The following is an 18,926-nucleotide window of genomic DNA, read 5'->3' as shown; positions in this document are numbered from 1 at the left end:
ATTCCACTAAGAAGCAAAATGCATAAAGACACTGAAAAATTCATTTTCATCAATTTTGTTCTGAGTTCCATTTCATTGTTAAGCCATGTTTCTTCTTTTCCTCAAATTACATCCACAGAAAAGGTTATTTCAAGCTTTACATATGGATTCATTATACTTTTTCACCCAATAGGAACATCTTGCTAAAGTGATCATTGCAAAAGCATCAGGTGGCTTTTTAGTTTATATGAAAGCAATGGAAATGAGTTTCCATGTGCATGGTTCATATTTTTTGTGCAAATTTGAAAATTACCAACCATACCTAAGGGTATTAGATAGTATGCTCTCTTATCTGTGCTTGAAAAACCTATTTTGTTAAAGTCCAAAAATATCCTCTCTCAGTCATTTAATGCTGCTGGTCCCTAAACAATAGTGATTGATTTTGTTTGGTCTAGCAAACACAAATTATCCCATAATCATTTCAGCCCGCCAGCCATTCTTACATTGACTTGTTTGTGTTTTAAAGAAGAACACGTAGTGATTGTCATGAAAAATGGAAAGGGTTAGAGGCAAATAAAAGGTTCTCTGTGCCAAGAAAAGAAAATGCAGCTACTTTAATTTTCTACACCACATGGGTTTCGTTTGATACAGAAGTAAAGTGAATTTAAAGATAAAGAGAGGGCACTTCAGTTTTCAAGTAAACTGGTCCTACGTATACCCATTATGTGCTTTTAGATTCATAGGTTTGTGCTGCACCCTAAATGGGATGACATTTTCTACCTTTCTCCCATTTATTTATAAAGATTCCCCTAGCTCAAGTGGCACACATAAGCTAGTCTACATCTGGATAATGGGGTAATGATACCTTCCATTTGTATAATGCTCTGTCTTTTTCAGAGTCTCTTTACATGCATTATTTCATTTGATTTCATAGAGAATTTTTTCTATTATTATAAAGGGTACTTATAATACATAAATATTCACAGTTCTTTTTCCATCACAAAAACAACAACAAAGAACTTCAATAATTAATCACATCTCAATCTCTTAAGAATACAATAAACTCAGATTACTATTCTTTCTCTTTGGCATTTCTCCCTCTTCTTTTCCAATTTGGTATATTTTACCCTGCCAGGTAATCCTACCTTGAGTTTTGTATGCATTTATATGCTTCAGCATGTCTTTAGCTGAGAGAGACTGTATGCTCAAGATCATGCAACTTGTTCTTCTTTCTTGCTTCCTTTTACATAGTACTTAAACACTCTTCCTAAGTAGTCATATTTTATTCACTTTCATTCCCATAACCTTGGCCAATTTGTTCCCAAAGTCTTTCCCTAAAAGATATTGGATGGTTAATGTAGGGGGAGGGAGAGAGGGGAAAGGGACCAGGGTGTGAGAAGACAAATCACACTGCTACCCTGTGATTGGAGCTATAAATTGGTCCAACCATTTTGGAAAACAATATGGAATTTTTTTTTAAAATAAGACTAAATTGTCCCTAGCCTTTGACCCAGAGATCATACTGCTGAGTATATACAAGGTACAGATGAGTGGAGGGTGTGCCTAAATTGCTTAGTTTTAAGCAATTAAAGCTTATTAAATTAAGTTATTACAGCTTAAAACTACACTAAGACTTTGGAGACTCCAGTATTTAAAGGAGGTCAAAGATAGAAAGAAAGGTCCCTATTTATTTTGTAACCCTCTTTGCATATTTCCTTTATTTTTCCTTTTTAATAAAATTTCCCTGGTTTTCCGCTTACGTTTTTTTTTCTAGTCTATACTCTTGATGACATCCTTTTCATCTGTTGATCCTCCTCCTTTTCAACTAGCTTTTCTTTTCAGGAAAAAATTTCCTGAACAACAATTTTTGGACATGGGCTGGTAGAATTTGAAGCCTGTCCCCAATTATTATGATCTTCTATCTTGTTTCTACTGAAATATAGAAGTATTGAATTTTAAAACAATTTTGCTTCAACCTAGGTGATTTAGTTATTAAATGCCAGATCTTGGGTATGAACCTAGATTTTTGAGGTCAAAAGAAAGAGTGTGGTTGAAGAAATTTTCTCAGAAGGTAGATTTAACCTGGACATTGAAGACTGGCTGATATTTACATAAACAGAAGGCAGCAAGATGGAGTTCCAGAGGGGATAATTTTGCTAGCCTTGCCAAACAGTAAGGATATCATCAATGTTGTACTCTACCATGAACAGTGTTTATGATTTTAGAATCCACCGACAACCTGCTCACTGAGACAAGGAACAGGGAGGAAGGAGGGGAAAGATTAAGGGGAAAAGAGATCTCTAAGGCACCATTAGAAGGAATCTGTAACTTGGCAACTCAGTTTAAAAGTCTATAGCATAACCATTATTTTGTTGCCGTTTTCTATGGGAGAGGCTAATTCCTTCTCCAGGCAACATCTTACAAAAGAGAACAATGAAATTGTTGTCATTAGAGGAATTATACAGAAGGACCCTGAAATTCTTCTGTTCCCCTGAAGCTCATAAAGCCCATTTGATTCTCATATTTCCCTGGTGAGCTAGTTAGAATAGGTATTATTATCCCCATTTCACAGATGAGGAAGCAGAAGCTTCTCTTCATCCTTGCCTTTATGGTAAGCAAATGAGACTAATTCTCTTCCAAATCCCATCTTTCTCTGGGGCCCGTAACAAATGAAAAACAAAGAAGCAGTTGGCACATGAAAGATATGCCACAAAAGAAAACCTAAACCCAATTGTCAGGCCTTCCTTCTTGAAATGCCTAGAGATGACAGCCTTTGTGGGAACAGCAGGGGAGGGAGTCAAACCTTTACCTAAATGAAAAGACTGGACTTCCTGTTGCTTTAGGTCACCTTCATTCATGACCACAAACTTTTATATTGTGCTTTATGGTTTGCAAAGTGATTTACATGCATAATTTCATTTGATTCTCACAGCCACCCTTCGAGATAACACCTTAGATATTACCTGCATTTTATAGGTGATGAAACTGAAGGATGGGGAGGCTAAGGCACTTGCCAATGGTCACGTAAAGACTAAGTGTCCAAAGTATAATTCAAACCTAAGTCTCCCTAACTCTGCCTTGTGCTATTCCTCCTATACTACACTGCTTTTTTACATTTATTTTTTATTTTTTTTTTTTGGTGAGCAAGCTGGGCAGTTACCAGCACAGAGTAACAGGGTATGAAAGCAGAAGGATAATAAGTGGGACCAAGCAATTGGGATGGACTTGGGGGGCTTTCTGTCTTGGCCAAGGCTGTGTTAGGGAAGGATATTTAAGGAAGGAACAGGCTGGAGGCAGCCCTTATGGATTCTTTAAACTACCCAATGCATGGTGACCTATAGAGAAAACTATGTCCAGACTCAGTTTTGAGCTATATTATTTATCTCACTTTCCTAGGTAAGTTCATTCTATCTCTGGGAAAGGAATTCTCTGTCCTAGGCACCAGGATGCAATGTATATGCCAAATCTTGGAACCTGCACTCCTCCTCCTGTCCCTTGTTAAGGTTTTGTGCAGGTGTCAGAAAGGGTGAGGGAACAATTGTGGGGTCACAGATTTGTGGTAGCAAAGAACTGGAAATAAGTATACATTTTCCTGGAGAAGCAGAAAAATACTTAGCTTTCTTGGACAATGGAAAATGGAATTGAATGGGTATTGAAGTGGCATGGAAAGAATACACAATTTGGAGTCAGAGGTCTGACTGATGACGAGGAATGGCAGCGACCAAGCCTAACTCTCCCAATATTCCCCTCCAAACAACTTGAAAATAACTCCTCAAATTAAATTCTGGAGCACCAGAGCCAAGGTTGGAGTGAGGCATTTTTTTCTGGCCTAAGACAACTTAGAAGGTCAGCAGGAGAGGTCTGTCACAGTGAGGTGGGTACTGGCTTGGAGCAAATGCGTCTGCAATGCCAGCTCTGGGCCTTGGAGGTGATGGCAACAGCCAGCAGCAGCAGTGGCTTCTGGAACTCTCAGCCCAGAGACAGTAAGTGGGTTGAACAACCAGTCATATAAAGATTACAGAGGACCCTTTGCTGGCACTAGGTACAGGACCTGGAAGCAGATCTGAGTAACTGTTTCAGGGAGAGAGGATCACTTACAGTCAGTCGTAAGGAAGCAGAGCCCCTTTTCACATTTCCAAGGCAGAGAGGAGCACTAGTGCTTATGGCTCCTGGAGAACAGGGGAACTGGTCACAGTTCCAGGTCCAAGAGGAACATTAGCAGTTGTGCTGCCAGGGAGCAGAGGAGCAGGGGCCCTGCCTGGATAAAGAACCCATCATTTGATCTTGGAAGCACAGAAAACTTTCAGACCCCCAGAACTAGCTCTGAAAATAGCATGAAAAAGCCTGAAGCTTGGGACAGTGCTTCCCTAACCTAAGGTGAGCAGAACCAACTTTAACTTAAAGTTCAACAACAAGAAAGAGGCTGGAAAAATGAGCAAACCACAACAACAAAAAGAATTTGACCCTAAAAAACTACTATGGTGGCAGGGAAGAACCAGACAGAACTAAGAGGTTGGCAACAATGTGAAAACAGCTACCAGCAAAGCCTCAAAGGAAAAAAGTCAAAATTAGACACAATCCCAAGAAGAATTTCTGGAAAAGTTAAAGAAAGAGATAAAAGATGTAGAGAAAAAAATTAGAAAAAATGGGAGCGACCCAAGAAAATTATGCAAAGAGAATTAACAGCTTTGTAAAAGACATATGCACCAAAAAAAAAAAATGAAGAAAATAACACCTTAAAAAGCAGAATTGATCAAATGGAAAAAGGTACAAAAGCTCACTGAAGAAGGTTATGCCTTAAAAATTAAAATTGGGCAAGTGCAAACTAATGACTCTATGAGACACTAAAAAACAATATAACAAAGTCCAAAGAATTAAAAATAGAAGAAAATATGAAACATCTAATTGATATATTGCTTGCCTTCTCAATGGGTTGGTAAAGGGCTGCAGGGAAAGAGAGAGAGAATTTGGAACTCAAAATTTAAAAAAAAAGTTTTAAAGATAAATTTTTTTTTAAAAATGGAAACTTGCAGAAGGGGTAGAACTTTGGGGGCAGGAATGAAAATAATTTTATTTTAGTCATCTCAGTACTGAGTTGCCTAGAGTACAGTATATCCACCTCAAGATCATCTTTCCCCATATACATTTATCAAGTTATACCCTACTTACATTCTCGGTATTTCTCTGTAGCTTCATTCAGTCTAGCTTCATCCCCATCTGTCTCAGGGAAATACGTTACACTGCTGCTTACCCCAAATAACCACTCAAACTGAGTTTTTTATTCTATCTTCTATTGCAAGACTTTTTCATGTGTCCACAGACCCTACTTCCTACCCTCAAGCTATCCATGGATAGATTTCAAGGGATCTGTGAACCTAGGTAAGAAAAAAAATACATCATTATTTTCACTAACCTCTAAATAAATTTATAATTTCCTTCTATGATTAATTTTTTTTTAAATATTCTATGAAGAGATCCATCAGCTTCATCAGACTACCAAAAGGGTCCTTCAATGTCATTAAAAAAAAGTTAAGAATCTCTCCTCTATTACTTCTCCCCCAAAAGTACTTTCTTTATCACCACCCCTTCTCCCTTGTATCAACCCCTTCCTTCTTCCTTGGTTATTTTTCCTTCTTTCACTACTAAATAGAGACCCAGATTTCCTGAGTTCTATCACAGAATTCTTGCCTTAATTCCCCAAGGTTCTGGCCTTAATGTTGAGACTTACATCACTGGGTGATCTTGAGCAAGTCACTTCCCATTTTCAGGCTTCTCTTTCCTCTTCTGTGAAACTAGAGTGTTGAACTAGCTTGTCTCTAAAACCTCTTACCATTCTAAGAGTCTATGGTTTTGGAGTTACTATAGTGGTAAGTACTGGATAAGTCTCTACATTCTTGTGCCTGAGAATAATGCCTAATGAAAGTCAATAGGGTACAAACTTTCCAGGGAACTGTGCACAGCTTGAAAAGTGAGAATCACTGAAAAGTTTCAACAAAGAGGAGATAGGTGCCAAGTCAGCAATTTGGAAATACCCTTTTGGGTAAAATAGGAAGCAATTATACTCCATCAGATTCTTCTGAACAATTCACCTTGACAGCCATTGCCATTTCAGCTTGATCTCCCTAGTAGACACCTGCTACTTTAAGTCTAATTGCTCTTCCAGTCAGAAGCAGCAAGTTTCTCTGCCCTGGATTAGATTATCTAAATGTAAATGCACATTCTGCTATACACCTGACATTTCCATTGTTTGCATTTTTCTAGTCCAAAGTGGATAGGTGCCATAGGGCCTGATTGTTCAATATTGTCACAGAGCATCATTTCCTCTAATCAGCCCTTTGTCACCAAAAGCCCCATAGCATTTTAAGCAATTACATGAGTATGTGGGATGGGGGTGGGGCTGTGCAGGAGGGGGAGATTATATTTAGATTTCTACTTGTGTTTGGCCTCCACTGCACATCAAGTTCACTGGCATTCTTGATGATCATTTCCCATACATTTAATGTCCCAACAATAGAGAGAGTCTAGGAGACTTAGCATAATTTTCTACTTGAAGGTACCTAACAGAGGTTTTCTAATCCAATTTTTACTTAAAAACAAGATCTTCTCTACAACATACCTGAAAAGTTACCATTCAGCCTTTCCTTAAAGATCCCAAGTCTTTACTTGGATGGAGAACCCACCACCTCAAAAGGCAACCCTTTCCATTTTTATTGTGCAACCTGCGGCTTATAACCAAAATTGTAAATTTATAGGGATCAGGTTTAACCTTGGGGGCTCCTTGCACAGTTTCTCTTTGTTTCATGCTACCACCCATGGCTTTTTCTGGGAACATCAAAATTTATCTTTACTGGTTTCTCTACTAAAAAAAAAAGGCAAAAGCTTTTTGCTTCCACATAAGCATTTAAGCTAACAAAGCTTTGGATTCAGGAGCAAAACACAACATACTTAAGTCTGAGCCCATAAACAATAGAGACCACACTCTTTCCCTCTCTGGTGAGTCCAGGGATCTCAGCATGGAATGTCAGTATGGCATCTCAGAAGTATAATACTGCCCTGAGTAGAGCTTCCCTGAAAGAAGAAAGATCTTCTGGCTACTAGAGAAGCAAACAATCTACCTTTCTGGTGAGCCTTGTCTGCTTAGATACAAAAACCTTTCTCCTGAATTATCATGCAATCCTGAACAGGTGCCTCCACCACAGCAAAAGGAAGAATTTGAGCTTGCTAGAGAGTCAAGTAACTCATCCATCTTGTGAGTCCCATTTCCTAGGGGCCTAAATATTCCTCTCAATTTCTAGTATCACCCTATTGTTGAAGCTCCCCTAAGTAAAGAATTAAATTAGTAAACTCTCCCCCACAGCTGGTGCTACCTTCCTTTGAGACCTACATAGTCCACACAAATCATAATGCCAATGAAAGGCAAAGATCTGGTTTTACTCCTCCACCCCAAAGATCTATCCTTTGTTGCTTCCTCTTTTCAGTCATGTTTGGTTCAGGGATACCTACTTAATCTGAGAGTTCCTTCAACTCCTCTCACTTGGGTAGAGTGGCCAACTGGAACACATCATTTCCTACAGAGACCACACACCTAGCAGATATCTCTGGAGTGAACTGAGTTGTGTGTACCCAACTTCCCTTTCCTGTCTCTCGTTCCAACTCTTTACAGTCTATGTCCCTGTCTCTTCTCACCTTTCTAAAAACCAAGCCCAAGGGTATAGTTATAGGTGTTTAAATTCTCAATGGGGAGTCAATTGGGCAAAAAAATTTGCAGCTTATCAAAAAGGTAAATCTACTCTCTTACCTCTGTAAGGAATAGGGAAAGTGGAGGGGAGGAAAAAGGCATTTAATAATTATCTTCATATATATGAAGTATTAATAAAAGGAAGTGGATGATAAGAAACTCTACTTCTCCATTAGGAATTGAAAACTTCCATCCCCATCCCCTAATCCTAACTTCATATAAAGACTTGACTTACATGACCAATCTATTTTAAACAGAAGCAAGAATTACTAACAATGAACTCTCCAATGGGGATTGCAGTTTCCTTACCTGGAGGGGAAGTCTTTGAAAAAGTGAATGAATAGGAATCCACCTGAGATAGCTTTGGTGCATTACTGCTTGGCAACAGGAGGATGATTGACCTCTTGAGTTCCACTCAGCTCTAACAGTAATTATTGATACAAGTTTCTGGGAATGCTTTGGACTCACTCTTTTATCATGTTCATGTCAGAACCCAACTGGAGGGTATCAGGAGATGGAGGGCTAAGCTAACTGGCCACACTGGCAGACTGAGTCTGTGATGAGTCAGTTGGGCAAGCAATATTGGAAAATAGAATTAGTTCTGTAGTTGTGGAGGAATCAAGTGTCCTAACCATTACTGCAAGAGAAACTGAGAAGGGTGGGGCAAAGATGGTGGGGAAAAGGCAGTGACTCACCTAAGCACTCCCCCAAACCCTTGTGAACACCTTTAAATAATGCCATAAAACAATTCCTAGAGCAACAGAACTCACAAAAGGACAGGTGAAATAATTTTCCAGCCAAAGACAATTTAGAAGGTCAGCAGGAAAGGTCCATCACATCTCCATGAGAATGAAGCACAGTCCAGTGCAGGGCATGCCAGTGTAGGCCTGGCCCCAGCAAACCAGGAGTAAGCCTTGGTTATGACTAAGTCAGCAGTGGCAAAGGCTGCTTCCAGAGCTCTCAACCCACAGACAGTAAGGGGGTTGAACAACTGGTCAGAAGGAGATTATAGGAGTCTCTTTGCCAGCACTGAGGTAGGACTCTGTTGCTTTGCCTATACTCAGATCTAAGTTGCAGTCCTGAGTGGCAGTCCTAAGACAAGGAGGAGCACTAGCACACCAGGTCTTATTGGCCGCAGTAGAGCAGGGACCCTCATCACAGTTCCAGGGCAAAAAATGTGGGCTTGTGGTTGCTAACAGACCAGAGAATAAACCAGGAAAGTAAACCCCTATCCTTAGATCATACCACCTTGGAAAAACTGGAAACTTACAGGTCCCTAAAAAATATCTTTGAAAACAGCTGCAAAAAACCTTTGAGGCTTGGGACAGTGTACCCTCTACCCTAAAAGCAGAGCCCTACTTTAACAAAAAGTTAAAGGTCAAGAAATAGGTTGGAAAAATGAACAACAGAAAAAAAAAATCTGACCATAGAAAGTTACTACGGTGACAAGAAGATCAAAACATACACTCAGAAGAAGATAACAAAGTCAAAGCTCCAACATTCAAAGCTTCCAAGAAAAATATGAATTGGTCTCAGGCCATGGAAGAGTTCAAAAATGATTTTTAAAATCAAGTAAGAGAGGTAGAGGAAAAATGGGAAGAGAAATAATAGTGATGAAAGAAAATTATGAAAAATGAGTGAACAGCTTGGTAAAAGGAGCCACAAAAAATACTGAAGAAAACAACACTTTAAAAAACCGGCTTGATCAAATGACAAAAGAGGTACAAAAAAGCCAGTGAGGACGAGAATGCCTTAAAAAGCAGAATTGGCCAAATGGAAAAGGAGATACAAAAGCTCACTGAAGAAAATAATTCCTTAAAAAATAGAATTGAGCAAATGGAAGCTTATGACTTGATAAGAAATCAAGAAACAATAAGGCAAAACTAAAAGAATGAAAACTAGAAGACAATGAGAAATGGCTCATTGGAAAAACAGCTGACTTAGAATATAGATCCAGGAGATAGTTTTAAAATGATTGGACTGCCTAAAAGCCATGTTCATAAAACAGCCTAGACATCATCTTTCAAGAAATTATCAAGGAAAACTGCCCTGATATTCTAGAACCAGAGAGTAAAACAGAAACTGAAAGAATCCACTGATCATCTCTTGAAAGAGTTTCCAAAATGAAAACCATGGGGCAGCTAGGTGGCGCAGTGGATAGAGCACCGGCCCTGAATTCAGGAGGACCTGAGTTCAAATCTGGCCTCAGACACATAACACTTAACTAGCTGTGTGACCTTGGGCAAGTCACTTAACCCCATTGCCTAGTCCCCCCCCCAAAAAAAAAACAAAACAAACAAAATGAAAACCACCAGTAATATTATAGCCAAATTCCAGAGCTCTCAGGTCAAGGAGAAAATATAGCAAGCAACCGGAAAGAAACAGTTCAAGTATTTTGGAGCCACAGTCAGGATAACACAAGATTAGCAGCTTCTACATTAAAAAACCAGAGGGCTTGGAATATGACATTTCAGAGGGCAAAGGAGCTAGGATTACCACCAAGAATCATCTACCCAGCAAAACTGAGCATGATCCTTCTGGGGAAAATATAAACATTCAATGAAACAGAGGACTTTTAAGCATGTTTGATGAAAAAACCAGAGCTGAATAGAAAATTTGACTTTCAAATATAAGACTCAAGAGAAGCATAAAAAAGGTAAACAGGAAAGGAACTTAATAAGGTTAAACTGTTTACATCCCTGCATGGTAAGATGATTCTTGTAACTAATAAGAACTTTCTCAATATTAGGGCAGTTAGAAGGAGTATATATAGACAGAGGGCACAGGTGTGAATTGAATATAAAGAGATAATATCTTAAAAAATTAAAATTAAGGGGTGAGAGGGGAATGTACTGGGAAAAAGGGAAAGGGAGAGCTAGAAAGTGGTAAATTATCTCACATTAAAGAGGCAAAAAAAAAACCTTTTACAGTAGAGGGGAAGAGGGGAGACATAACAGGGAGTGAGTGAACTTTACTCTTTACTCTCACCAGAATTGACTCAAAGAGGGAATAACATACACACTCAAATTGGGTACAGAAATCTATCTTGCCCTACAGGAAAGTAGGAAGAGAAGTGGATAGAGAAGGGGGGGTGGTAGAAAGGAGGGAAGAATTGGGGGAGGTCATAGCAGCAAAACATTTTTGAGGAGGGACAGGGTGAAAGGAGAGAGAGTATAGAATAAACAGGGGATGGGGACAGAATGGAGGGAAACATAGTAATAGTAAATGTGAAAAAAAATTTGAAGCAAGTTTCTCTGATAAAGGCTTTATTTCTCAAACACAGAAAACTGAGTCAAATTTATAAAAGTAAGAGCCATTCCCCAACTGATAAGCGATCAAAAGACATGAATAGTTTTCAGATGAAGTAATCAAAGCTATCTATGCCCATGTGAAAAAATGCTTTTTTGTTCTATTGATTGGAGAAATGCAAATTAAAACAATTCTGAGATACTACCTCACACCTATCAGATTAGCTAATAGGACAAAAAAGGAAAGTGACAGACGGTGGAAAGAATGTGAGAAAAATGGGGCATTAATGCATTGTTGGTGGTGTTGTGAACTGGTTCAACCATTCTGTAGAGCAATTTGGAACTATGTCCAAAGGGCTAAAAAAACATGCATATCCTTTGACCTATCAATAGCACTACTACGTCTGTATCCTAAAAGAAATAAAAAACAAAAAGTAAAAAGGACCTTTGTTTACAAAAATATTTATAGCAGCTCTTTCCTGATGGCAAAGAATTGGAAATTGAGGGGATGCCCATCAATTGGGGAATGGCTGAACAAACTGTGGTATGTGATTACAATGGAATATTCTTGTGTTATAAGAAATAATAAGGGAGCAACTAGGTGGCACAGAGAATAAAGCACAAACCCTGAAGTCAGGAGGACCTGAGTTCAAATCCAGACTCAGATCAAACACTTGACACTTACTAGCTGTATGACCCTAGGCAAGTCACTTAACCCTAATTGCCTTAAAAAAAATCAAAAGAAATGATGAGCAGGATGTTCTTGGAAAAACCTGGAAAGATTTACACAAGCTGACGCAAAGTGAAATGTATTGTGTATAAAGTAACAGCAATATTGTAAGATGATCAGCTGTGAATGACTTAGCTATTCCTAGCAATACAATGATCCAAGACAACTCTGAAGGACTTAAGAAAAATGCTATTCATCCCCAAAGAAAGAACTGATGGTGTTTGAATACATATTGATTGAAGCACACTATTTTTTTACTTTATTTTTCTTGAGTTTTTTTTTGTCTATGTTTTCTTTCACAACATAACTAATATGGAAATGTTTTGCGAGACTACACATGTATAACCTATATCAAATTCCTTGCCTTCTCAATGGCAGTGAGGAGAGCAAAGGGCAGGGGGAAGAGAAGAAGATTCCCTTCTGAATTGTATTGAATTTGGAACTTAAAGTTTTAAAAACAATTGTTAAAAATTGTTTTTACATGCAACTGGAGAAAATTAAATACTAAGTTAAAAAAAAAGAAAAAAGAGAGACTGAGGAAATTAAAGCCTCAGCATTGAGGGACAGACATGGTTACAGCAAATATAGGTATGTACAGTCCATCACAAAGCAGGCTAAGATAATAGGAAATAAAGTTGACCCCACCAGTGACCACATGATATACATCTTTTCCAGTAAAAGACAAAACATATAAGCAGAAATTATGAAAACAAAAAAAGACCCTCACTTTAGGGAATCAAATCAAATCAAACAAAGCAACCAACTCCCTGGCACTTCCTCTGTTTTTGGCCTTCTAATCTCCAGCAGGTTCCAGTGGCTCTGAATTCTTTGATTGGCACCTACTAGAGCCATTCACCTTAGCCCTTTATTTCTTCTGTAGTCTACTGGCACTCTGAAAACTGACTCATCCAAATTTTTTTTTCATTGTACTGGCTGTCCTTCCATCCTGGTTTTTAACTTTTCTACCCTAGGGCAAGATTACCTTTTCCTCTGTGGGGAATTTTCCTAATTATTTGCACCTGGCAGCTCTGCCCCAGGCAATAAATTAAACTATAGCTAGACATTGAAGAAATGATTAAGTCAGGTAGGACAGATGAAAAGGAAAACTGGAACTGAAAGAAGTCAGGGTTAAGATCACAGTGAAACTAAAGGGCAATTGTGAGGGTAGGTCACTGCAAAGATGACTTAGTTGTAAAATGATAAATTCAAATCAACCTATCCCCATATTGCTTTTGATGAAGCATTCTGGTTCCACCCATCTGGACCTTCTTAAATGAACTAGTATTCAACAGCCCAGATCCAGATAACTCAGAGTTTATTAAGAGAAATGTGTGGCACTAACTTATTTATATAGTGGGAGGGTTTTAATGCTTTATGTCTACAGTCTCACTTTATCAATACAACATCTAGGTAAGAGGTTGGTATAATCATCCACATTTGACAAGTGAGAAAACCTAGGACCAAAAAGGCTTAGTGACTTTTTCAAAGCTACACAATGACTCCAAGATAAAATTGGAACTACTCCTTCCAGTAGTCCAGTTATTCTCAAACTTTTTTTTCACAGTTCACATACTAATTTTGGAGGATTTCCTCAGGACATGAGCTGCCTAATCTGGCTCATTCCAACATCACTGGAGCAGTATTCACCAGAATGAATAGATATTGCTTTGACTGAGATGCTAACAGTTACAAACCTCTAACATAATGTATTCATGTCATAAAAAGTACACACATTATAGTATTTAAATGTCAATAAGACAGTTTTTCATTGGAATTCTATTCCAATGATTCATTCATGTCATTACCTTGCATTCTCAATGTAGAGCATAAGCTAAGGAGGGTCCTTAGCTTATTCCTTCATTCATCATATATTAAGCATCTACTTTGAACAGAGATCTAAGGTAGGCATTATGTAAGATATAAGGTTTAAATAAAATATAGTTCCATAGAGGACCATACTCTGCCTTTCAGTATCCTAACCTACCTTCAAAGTTCAGCTCAGATGCTACCTCTTCCACATAAAATTTTCTAGTAATTGTTTTCATTCTCCTCAAATTACTTTACTTTTACCTATCTGTAGATGTTGTGTTCCCATGGTAAAATGTAAGCCCCTCGAGAGCAGGAGCTGTTTCTTGTTCAGTATCTGTCTTCTTAGCATTCAATACAGTGCCTGCCATGTAATACATACTCAATGTATTTTGTTCAGTTAGGGGAATTATTGACAACAAAAATAACTATGGCACACAATGTTACATTATTAATGATGTATTATTACGTACCAGTGTGTTATAAAATTAGTGTAATATACATTATTATGTATTAATGTCTTATAAAATGAAGTGCTATATCAGGTACAAAGGGGAAGGCTGTTCTTCACCCTAAGGATCCAGGAAGGCATAATAAGAGATAGTACTTGAATGGAGCTATTCACAAAATTCTATCCTGATACCCCATCAAAGCATAGAGATGAAACTGGGGTTTTGAAGGCCATGCTAGTGGAGACAAACTCTGGTGGGTTCTACCACTCTGTGGTCTTGTTGACAGACTTATTTTCTTATCCAAGGACCAACTTCTGAATACAGAGACTTATCACCAATAAGCTGTCAAAAATCACAATTCCTAGACCAGCTATACATTTTCAATCAATTGTAGGTACTTTAAATGTGAGATGTTTTATCAATGACCAGTGAATTAATGTTCTATTGGAAGGACATGATAAGAACAAAGAGTAAGTTTAGACTAAGTAAGAGTGGGAAGTCAGAAGCATAAAAGATTGGGTTTAAAAGAGTAATATCCAAGTTTCATACTCAAAAGATATAATTCCAAGAGAAGATGAGATCTAATATGTAAGCATGCAAATGTAGAGATGAAGAACAGTGGAGAAGAAGGTCATTAGAGTTTCGAAAGTTGAGGAATTGACAGGTCAAATTATTAGAGAAGTCATCAGTATCTTTCACTGAAGTTTCATCACATGTCACATTTTGATCCTTGATATCAACATGAAGCTACTACAGCTGGTTTCCAGAGCAGGCATGAATTAGCTCCGGTGGAGAGTGGTCTCTATAAAGATTCATTCCAGGTGTTCTTTTGGACCACCCTAGCACTATGGGGTTTTTGGCATTGGTTTAGGGAGGAGAAGAAAGGCTAATAAAAAAGCACTGGAAGAGTCTACAAAGCTGGAAAGGCTATAGATATGGTCTGGGCACTGGGCCAACCTGAGTATACAGAGCCTTATCACCAGAAGGGTGGCTACCAGGTGATGAATTCATGTATTTTTTTTTTTTTGGCTGGAGGGAAGTGCAGAGTAATTCATGAGTTCCATCTAGTATAGCCTGGATAGGTTGCAATTTGAATTACTATGATGAAATCAAGGATTTTTTGAAGTCTTGAAATAGTATTACAGAACCTGTCCCTCAATTATACTCCAACATCAGTATCCTGGAGCAGACTGGCAAATCGGTCTTTGCTACCCTCTCATATTTTAATATAAGTTTTCTGTTGTATGCTGCCAAGTTCATATTTCCCATCTCAGATGATGTCTGCCATTCTAAACATCGAACATTTATGTTTACCATGTGCCAGGGTCTGTGCTAAGGGAATACCATATTCAGTTAAGTACATAGAAGAAACAAGTAGTATGGGGGATACAGTGCTAAACCTGGAGTTGGGAAGATCTGGATTCAAAGCTCACCTTAGACCTTTACTGGCTATGGGACCCTGGGCAAATGATCAAACCTTTTTGAACCTCAATATCTTTATCCTTAAAATGGCGATAATACATCACCTATCTTGAAAAGTTGTTGTGAGGATCAAATGTGATGTGTATCTGATATTTCTGTTCCATTGTTTCAGTTGTGCACAACTCTTCATGACCCCATTTGGGGTTTTCTTGACAAAAAGAGTAGAGTGGTTTGCTAGTTCCTTCTCCAGCTCATGTTGCAGGTGAGGAAATTGAGGCAAACAGAATTAAGTAACTTGCACTAGAAAGTATCTGAGGCCAGATTTGAACTCAGAAGATGAGTCTTCCTGACTCCAGGCCTAGCACTCTATCCATTGAGCCACCTAGCTGTGTATCTGATATATGTACTTTTCCCCAAAGCTGATTTCTTCAGTGATTTTTTTTCCCAGTCCTATGAGTTTATTGAGGTAGGAAGCCCCCAATGAGGGGTTTTTATGACCCCCACAGGTTGGTAGCATCTCTGCAACTTAATGAGTTGGCTAGAACGCTGTGCTATTAAATGACTTGCTCAGGGCCCTCCAGCCAGTATGTGTCAGAAATGGAATATGAACTCAGGCCTTCCTAGCTCCAGGGACAGCTCACTGTCCATTATGCCATACTGCCTCAGATATCCAGAAAACAGGGTATTTCAATCTTCATCTTAACTTACTGACAATGTGTTATTCCTTAATGCTTCTAACCTAGATAAAGGAAAGTATCTGGTATAAGCATCAAGTTCACTGGCTTACTTGGAAAAGCAATTATGTTGGTCAACTAAGTATCAGTTACATCAAAAAGAAATTGCATTAGGTTACAAGTTATAAGTAGATATTTTTGCAGTCCAACTATAGTCTAACTCTATTTTATTTTGTGATGATTAGAAATATCTGTGGGTGTTTTATTTTCTCAGAAATTTGATCAAAATGTTCCTGGATTAATCAGATGATTGTGTAAAAGGACACAATTTTAATCATCTAGAGAAAGCAGAAGCTCATGTTCAAATGAGAACTTTTTTGAAAAGTTCCCCTGTTAAGCTAACAGGGACATTAGTCTGTCAGAGATACAAAGAAATTGTCTACACACCAAGTCTAGAAAGTTAAGAAATCACTGGATAACTGAAACTTGCCATCGGGCATCTGATCCTATTTCTTTATTTAAGTCAACGTATTAATGTATGCACACACACACATACATCTCTGATTTTGAAGTGTCTGCTGTGTAGTAATTAATAGTAATAACAAATCATTCAACTTTTATCTACTATAGGTAGGTCAATTCCTCCAGGTACTTTCTTCTCTAAATGGACTCCTCTGATAATTACCCCTTTCTTCTATTATCCTAAAATGAAGAATCATAGGACAGTAGATTTACAGGCTTAGATCTTAAAGGGACCTTAGATATTACCTAGTCCTACCTCCTCATTTTACAATTTCTTCATAAATATATTTTAGTAGTTTTTAATGAAATCAAAGTATGTTTCTTACTCTCGTTTGGGTATCAAAATATTCACCTATGACAGTGGCAATAGACTACTCCTTTACGTAATTGATTTAGCTCTTTTCCTTTACACAAGAGTATCTTTTCTGCCCTTTTCAGTACTAAACTGCTCTATATGAAAAAAAAAAAGCTTTAAAGGGACATGTGTCCCCATAGGGACATAAAGTAAAATACAAAACAGTCCCTGCCCTCAAGGAGCTTATACTCTACTTGGAGGTACAGATTAGACATATTTAACATAGTAAAAGTAAGTGAAAGTTATTTATGGGTAAGAAGGGGCATTAATAACAGAGTAGTGTTTTAGCTTAGCCTTGAAGGGACCTGGGAAATCCAAGAGATGGCAATGAAGAGGTAAAGCAATCCAGACAAGAGAAACAGACTGTGTAAAGATGTGGAGGACAGGAAATGGATACTTTATACAAGAAACAATAGTAAGCCACTTTAACTCAAACATAGAGTTCTATATAAGGGGAAGGGATATGAAATCAGACTGAAAAGACAGTCAAGATATTCATTCTATAGTTGCCCTTTTCCTCCTTTTGTGGAGCACCTTGGGACTTTTGTTTGGAGAGCATGAAAGGAGGTCATCACAGAAAGTAACATAAAAGTCAAGGATGGAGTCCAGAGCTACAAAGTCACGTGGCAGCCTTTCTCTTTCTGGTCTGGCCAATGGGTTCATATATTTTTGCTCCATAATGGGCTAACCAAGGCAAGAGGCAATTAAAGGTACCTGTCAGTGACCATACATCTGAGACCATGGAAAGCAAAAACTCTCCAATGTTCAAATTCACACTGAATCTTGAGCTCCACACCTTCCTTGTCCACAGCTGAGATTCCAGAGTGTCAGAATCCAGTTTTTGTGTCCTCACTTGATGGAAGGTCTTACACCTCCTGTGGAAATTATCTTGTTTACAACCCTTTGCCCACTGAAGGGAGAACTCAAACCTTACATTTCCCAGAACTCCTAGGAAGAGATTAATCCTTTGTCTGGGGAAACTTCTCAGGTTTAGGTGAGTGTATGCTTCATAATTACTAAGTAGATGTTGATCACTCATTGTTTTCTCATTATTATATACTGTAAATTTCCTTCTCAATTCTGTGCTCAGCAAAACCAATTGTATGTATTATCTGCACAAGTTTGTCTGCTTCTTTGAGTAGCCAACTACATTATGCCAATGTCATGTGACTAGGGTTCATTGAAATACAGCAAAATCAAAGAAGAGTCAGGAATTGACATGTAGGTGAAGAGTCAAGAATTAATTTCTGATTGGGCAAACTCACAAAATTCATATACTTCTTGAAAAAAGTTAGTGTTGCCCTACAGAGCGAGAAAAAGCTGACAAATTAAAGCTCAGTGACTTCACAAACATTATAGAAAGCTCAGGATTTATCCAGTCCTTTTAAGCAGTGGGCTTGTGCAAACTTTGAGACTAAATATGGCCCAAGACCCAGATCCTTTTGGCTTAAACAGGACTGGGTGAGTTACTAACACTAGCAGTTAATAATGGGTTGGAAGTAGACTGTGAAAGGCTTTAAATGTCAAACTTATCAGTATGTGTTTTATCCTACAAGCAACAGGGAGCCACTGGATCTTCTTGAACATGAGAATGACCTGTGGTGTAGTAATATCAATTTGGCAGCTTGTGGAAGATGGATTGGAAATGGAAGAGAATAAAGGCAGGGAGACCAATTAGGAGTCTAATGCAACAGACCAGGCAAAGACCTGAAGTGTTGTTGTTATTGTTTGTCCTTCCTTTTCAAAGATGACCAATGATAGGTGATGTCTTGACTTGTGCATGAGTTGGATTTAAGTAAGGCAGAGTTGTGCAAAGTCATCAGCCTCACTCACTCTTCCAGAGTCATCAAAATCCAGTGACAAAGCAAAAGTCAGGATGACTGGCAATGGCCAAGGACATAGTGGATGATTTTGGCATCCTCGATATCTAACCAAGTTCTAAGTGCTCCACAGAACCTGCTTCAGCCACCTTTATGACCATTGGAATAAATTGTTCTCAT

The sequence above is a fragment of the Phascolarctos cinereus genome, unplaced genomic scaffold (genome assembly GCF_003287225.1).
Source record: "Phascolarctos cinereus isolate Bilbo 61053 unplaced genomic scaffold, phaCin_HiC Scaffold_726;HRSCAF=1367, whole genome shotgun sequence".
Classification (NCBI taxonomy): domain Eukaryota; kingdom Metazoa; phylum Chordata; class Mammalia; order Diprotodontia; family Phascolarctidae; genus Phascolarctos; species Phascolarctos cinereus.
The sequence above is the reverse complement of the archived record's forward strand: the minus strand, read 5'-3'. Positions refer to the sequence as shown.